This window comes from Oncorhynchus nerka, linkage group LG11, assembly GCF_034236695.1.
Source record: "Oncorhynchus nerka isolate Pitt River linkage group LG11, Oner_Uvic_2.0, whole genome shotgun sequence".
NCBI classification, from domain to species: Eukaryota; Metazoa; Chordata; class Actinopteri; order Salmoniformes; family Salmonidae; genus Oncorhynchus; species Oncorhynchus nerka.
The window spans coordinates 67,864,173-67,871,441 of record NC_088406.1 but is presented as its reverse complement, the minus strand read 5'-3'; positions in this window follow the sequence as shown (position 1 = coordinate 67,871,441).

The following is a 7,269-nucleotide window of genomic DNA, read 5'->3' as shown; positions in this document are numbered from 1 at the left end:
TTCAGACAAGCCCGTTTTAAATGAAAAGTTAAATGGTTTATGAGGGGTATCTGACCAAGACACTATACATGATACGTAGAGCCCTATAAAAACGGACGTAATCACAGATTCCAGACTTTCAAACGTAATTCACCAATATTTTTTTTTTAAAGTATCATATTAATCACAAGACATGAAAAAAAGGCATCAGTGATTTGTATTTTCCTGCAACTTCCTCAAACAGGAATGCCCGTGTGTGTGCCTAGGTATACACTTTGTGTAGCCGTTAGCAATGATGCTAATGATAACCTTCTAATAGAGATGGAAAGCCTTAACCAAAAACCTTCTCATTTAAATGTTAACAACAATGTAGCCTATACCAACCTGGCTTGATTATTTGCATCAATCCAGTGGCCATTTGTTTAGAAAACTCTTCAATAGCATGAGCACTACAGAAACATCATAACCAAAAGATAGTCTCTTGCTGGTGCACACTTGCATTAAAAGGGTAACTCCACCCCAAAAATCTAAATATCTAATATGTTTCCCAAACCTCAGGTGGGCTTATCAAATGTTGTTTTTCTATTTAAAAAAGTGATTTTGAGAAAGAACCTGAAAAGGACACCTGGAGAAATTAAACTGAGAAAATGATTTTATTGGATTAAATATGTCAGCTACAGAATGGTTCCCAGATAGGCCCTGTGCACATCTCAAGCCACACGGCTCCTATTTTGCCCTGTTGTGGACACTCCTATGTCTGATAAGGTTAGTCAGGAAGGTGAAGCTCTTGTAACAGTTTGCACTTGAAGAGCCTCTCCTTGTTGTGAACGGTCTGGTGTTCCTTCAAATACTTTCCCCTAACAAAACGCTTCCCACACGTGCGGCAGGTGTACGGCTTGACCTGCTCTGTTCATCATGGATACTATGGTGTTTGTATCATAGGAACAGGAGGGTCTATCTCTATCAGCCCCAGGCCCTGCTCCATCCCTGCACTGAGAATGTGAAGAGAAGGGTCTGGGCTGCAGACTGGATCCCTGACTGGAGCCTCTGTCTCTCTGATGACAACCAGGACTGAGGTGTTCAGTCCACCTGTCCACTGGTTGTGTTCTGTGTCGTGGTGGAGTCTCTGTCCTTCGCGGTTGGGTCCTGGTTCCAACTCGCGAAGGAAGAGCGATGGCTCCTGATCTGATCGGGGGCCAGGGTTTGTGACCAGCTGCTTCAGAGGTCCAGTCTCTCCCGCCAGCAACACCACAGACACAAATTTAACAGAAAATCATAAAGTTTTATATAAGAAACTCTTTGCTGTACACACACAAACATGACATTATAAAATGTTAACCAGTCAAGCCTCTAACACTGTGATTCAAGTACCGTACAATATGGAGGCATTGGAGTTTATTATTAAAAAAATGTACATGTTTGATTCAAAAATGAAGTATAATGTTTTGGTTTCACTGAGATAAGGACAACGCAGTCCCTGCAAAGTCAGTCAGAACAGTCAATGTTGTATTTAATTTCAACAAAATGGTCACATAGTGAAGTACAGAACTTTAATTGTACAAACAACATGTGACAACTAGAATAACTTTTACCTTTTCTTTTACCTTTTCTGGTACTCTTGCTTTGACAAAATACATTTTGAATACTTTGGAAAAGGTTCAGCATTGCATTACACTGCTTCAATACTACATGTCAAGTAAACAAAGTAAGGCACTCATTTCCTCAATATAAATGACTAGCATCAAACAACTGGACAAGGTTGTCACTTCATCAGTGAAGCATTTTTACAGACACCACTCATCTACTCTGCCTCATCATTCTTTCCTCAGTTCACCGCATCCAGTTTCCCACTACATCCAAAACAAACATAATTAACATCAAAATAACTAATACTACATTACATGACACTACACATGGGCCGTGTACATTTTCTGATGGTGTATCCTGAGGTAGCTCCTCTCTGAAAACCTCTTCTCGCAGCGAGTACAAGCAAATGGGCTCTTTCGTGTGGATCTTCAGGTGCATCTTCAGCTAGTGCGAGAACCTCTTCTCACACTGGGGGAGCTCTAGGATTTCTCCCTTTTTCGGACTCTCTGGTGCCTCTTCAGGTTGGATGAGTGTGAAAAACTGGACTTGCACAGGTGGCAGCCAAATGGCTTCTCCCCTGTGTTTAACCCTCTGGTGCCTCTTCAGAATGGACAAGTGTGAAAAACAGGCCCGGCACAGGTGGCAGCTGAACGATGTCTCCCCTGTGTGCATCCTCTGGTGGATCTCCACCTGTTTGGGGAAACTGAAAGTTTCTATATGTTTATTAACCAATTCAATTAATACACTCAGCCCATTTCTAAGAATTTGTAAGATATTTATTTGCATAAAATGGACAGAGACCAGTCTCAAAATCAATCAATAGCGTTATTCTCGAGAGTACTGATCATGGTACAATTTACAACAGGTTATAAACTAAAAATGACGTCATAGGTTTTAAACGGTCCCTCCTCCACTCCGATACAATGGCAGTATAGTTCACAAGCCTTCCCACATCGTCCACCACCTGTTTGATAATTTACTACCAGCCCAAGGTCTCTCCTCTCCCTGTGTAGATAAGATGTCCCATAAGGAACACAGCATTCTAGCCAGTCTGACGATACCTTCATTCGTTTCTACCAAGGAACGGACAGTCGTTGTTCTAAATGATTGATTATAATTACACATTATATTCATTATTATGATTATAATAAGATTCATACATCCATACAGTAACATAATCGTATTCTGTTTAGTCATAGTTCTGATTGAAATGTATACATAATTTAGTCATTATTGATAAAAATCCCTTAACACCATGTTCCAGTTGATAGATCCTATAGAAGGCAGGCTGAAGGCAGCACCTGTTAGGAGGTTAACCTGAGGCATCATCAGTCTCTGAATCACAACTATAGGAGCAGGACGGAGCATCGCTAGCCGAGTCTGTGTCTGTTGTCATACGGACAACTCCCCGTCCCCACAGACCAAATCTAAGCCTCGCCCTGGTCTCAGCCAGTCTGTTGTCATGGAGATTAAGCTTGGTTGTTGTTTTGTGTTCCACTGTCTATTTCTGGTTGTGGTTAACAGTGTTGTTCCCCAGCCCAGAGTTGAGGATACTGTCCCATCCACTGACCTCCTCTATGTTGTCTCTGTTCCTGACCTGCTCAGTGATGTTGTCCCCTGGGCCCTTGGCTGCACCCGTCTCAAAATCCAAGATGGCTGCCCAGTCTCCTCTGTTAGCCTCCAGCCATCCACCTGCAGGGGTGGATGGCTGGAGGAGGTTACAAAGTAGACTTCACAAACATGGTAGAGAACTCTACATATGTATTTATTAGGGATGCCCATTAGCTGCTGCTCTTCCTGGGGTTCAAACACATTAAGGCACTTACATCACACATAAAACAAAAGCTTAAACAGTACATCATTTAACATTACACCGCTACATACAGTAGGGCAAAAAAAGTATTTAGTCAGCCACCAATTGTGCAAGTTCTCCCACTAAAACGATGAGAGAGGCCTGTAATTTTCATCATAGGTACACTTCAACTATGACAGACAAAATGAGAAAATAAATCCTGAAAATCACATTGTAGGATTTTTAATGAATTTATTTGCAAATTAAGGTGGAAAAATAAGTATTTGGTCACCTACATACAAGCAAGATTTCTGGCTCTCACAGACCTGTAACTTCTTCTTTAAGAGGCTCCTCTGTCTTCCACTCGTTACCTGTATTAATGGCACCTGTTTGAACTTGTTATCAGTGTAAAAGACACCTGTCCACAACCTCAAACAGTCACACTCCAAACTCCACTATGGCCAAGACCAAAGAGCTGTCAAAGGACACCAGAAACAAAATTGTAGACCTGCACCAGGCTGGGAAGACTAGGTAAGCAGCTTGGTTTGAAGAAATCGACTGTGGGAGCAATTATTAGGAAATGGAAGACATACAAGACCACTGATAATAATCTGGGCTCCACGCAAGATCTCACCCCGTGGGGTCAAAATGATCACACGGTGAGCACAAATCCCAGAACCACACGGGGGGGCCTAGTGAATGACCTGCAGAGAGCTGGGACCAAAGTAAAAAAGCCTACCATCAGTAACACACTACGCCGCCAGGGACTCAAATCCTGCAGTGCCAGACGTGTCCCCCTGCTTAAGTCAGTACATGTCCAGGCCCTTCTGAAGTTTGCTAGAGAGCATTTGGATGATCCAGAAGAAGATTGGGAGAATGTCATATGGTCAGATGAAACCAAAATATAACTTTTCGGTAAAAACTCAACTCGTTGTGTTTGGAGGACAAAGAATGCTGAGTTGCACCCAAAGAACACCATACCTACTGTGAAGCATGGGGGTGGAAACATCATGCTTTGGGACTGTTTTTCTGCAAAAGGGACCAGGACGACTGATCCGTGTAAAGTAAAGAATGAATAGGGCCATGTGTCGTGAGGTTTTGAGTGAAAACCTCCTTCCATCAGCAAGGGCATTGAAGATGAAACGTGGCTGGGTCTTTCAGCATGACAATGATCCCAAACACACCGCCCGGGCAACGAAGGAGTGGCTTCGTAAGAAGCATTTCAAGGTCCTGGAGTGGCCTAGCCAGTCTCCAGATCTCAACCCCATAGAAAATCTTTGGAGGGAGTTGAAAGTCCGTGTTGCCCAGCAAAAGCCCCAAAACATCACTGCTCTAGAGGAGATCTGCACAGAGGAATGGGCCAAAATACCAGCAACAGTGTGTGAAAACCTTGTGAAGACTTGCAGAAAATGTTTGATCTCTGTCATTGCCAACAAAGGGTATATAACAAAGTATTGAGATAAACTTTTGTTATTGACCAAATACTTATTTTCCACCATAGTTTGCAAATAAATTCATTAAAAATCCTACAATGTGATTTTCAGGATTTTTTTTCTCATTTTGTCTTTCATAGTTGAAGTGTACCGCATCCAGTTTCCCACTACATTCAGATGGAGCCCTTGGAAAGATGATACCCAAAATTATTATTTTCAGATATAAAGACAACACTGTATCAACAAAAACGGATTGCAACTTGCAAAACATAAGGGAAGAAAATTATAGATGGGAGGCGCAACAATTTCCAACTTTGTTCGACATTTGAAGCTGCACAAAGAACGGTAAGTTGTGGCTAATATAGCCGTCGGCTATATATTTTATTACTTTACTAGTATCATGTAGGCTAGCGTAAAGTTAAATCAATGAGCCTCCACACAGTCAGTGCAGGAACGTGATCATTGCACTCAAGATTGAGCTACAACTGGCTAGGCAGTTTGAAGCCTAAATCCTGCCTGACGTTCCTAAAACAAGGTTGGGCGATTGTGTACAAGCCAACATCGCCCGATTGCGCCCCTCGATAGTCGATCACTATTGGGGGGGGGTCTCATGGCTATCCATGTATTTCCATGGAAATGTAAATTTTTTTGGAAATAAATAAATATAGATATTTTTAAAAGCATTCATGATTTGAGTAAATGTAATATACTGACTAATACTCTAATACTGTTAAATCTGAAATTTAACCGTTTTTAAAATCACTACAAAACGTATTGTATGACCTCATACAACAGGCCCAACCTTTGGAACTCATCCAAAGCTACTATATTGTGATCGCCTCATCAGATAGATTTGGATAAAGCACATTTCAGCAGCATTAGTAAAGATGTGATCAATATATGCTGATGATTTACAGTTTGAAGCTTTTTCTTGAGTGGGCAGCTTGATGAAAGCTAGTCACTATAGAAATGACCAGAAAATATACCTCCCTGTTGATATCACATACATTATAAAGCGTTTCACACACATTGACTGTTAGCTTTCCACAATGGGTGAGGCAGATTAACCTATACAGCCTTGTCTCAGGATGGTAAGTTGGTGGTTGAAGATATCCCTCTAGTGGTGTGGGGGCTGTGCTTTGGCAAAGTGGTTGGGGTTATATCCTTCCTGTTTGGCCCTGTCCGGGGGTGTCCTCGGATGGGGCCACAGTGTCTCCTGACCCCTCCTGTCTCAGCCTCCAGTATTTATGCTGCAGTAGTTTATGTGTCGGGGTGCTAGGGTCAGTTTGTTATATCTGGAGTACTTCTCCTGTCCTATTCGGTGTCCTGTGTGAATCTAAGTGTGCGTTCTCTAATTCTCTCCTTCTCTCTTTCTTTCTCTCTCATTTGAACATCTTGGCCATGTTCTGTTATAATCTCCACCCGGCACAGCCAGAAGAGGACTGGCCACCCCACATAGCCTGGTTCCTCTCTAGGTTTCTTCCTAGGTTTTGGCCTTTCTAGGGAGTTTTTCCTAGCCACCGTGCTTCTACACCTGCATTGCTTGCTGTTTGGGGTTTTAGGCTGGGTTTCTGTACAGCACTTTGAGATATCAGCTGATGTACGAAGGGCTATATAAATCAATTTGATTTGATTTTAATTTGATTTAACTAGGCAAGTCAGTCAAGAACAAATTGTTATTTTTTTAAATATATTTTTTTGAATTTTAATTGGATACCTCAATTTCATGGTATCCAATTGTTAGTAGCTACTGTCTTGCCTCATCGCTATAACTCCCGTACGGGCTCGGGAGAGATGAAGGTTGAAAGTCACGCGTCCTCCGACTCACAACCCAACCAAGCCGCACTGCTTCTTAACACAGCTCGCATCCAACCCATTGTTTGGGTGTTGGTGGGATTATGTGCTGTGTGGTGGTGGAGTCTCTGTCCCTTGTGGTTCGGTCTTGGTTCCGACTCGGGAAGGAAGAGCGACGGCTCCTGATCCAGGGCCATGGCTTATGACCAGCCACCTCAAGAGGTCCACTCTCTCCCGCTAACAAGACTGGATATCAGCAAGTCCTCATGGCCTGCAGACTGTAAACACAAATTGTACAGAAGATCATATACACTGAGTACTAATTGACTGACTGACCAGGTGAATCTAGCTGAAAGCTATGATCCCTTATTAATGTCACTTGTTAAATCAGTGTAGATAAAGGGGAGGAGACTGGTTAAAGAAGGATTATTAAGCCTTGAGACAATTGAGACATGGATTGTGCATGTGTGCCATTTAGAGGGTGAATGGGCAAGACAAAATATTTGAGTTCCTTTGAATTGGGTATGGTAGTAGATGCCAGACGCACCGGTTTGTGTCAAGAACTGCAACACTACTGGGTTTTTCATGTTTAACAGTTTCCCGTGTGTATCAAGAATGGTCCACCACCCAAAGGCCATCCAGCCAACTTGACATAACTGTGGGAAGCATTGGAGGCATTGGAGT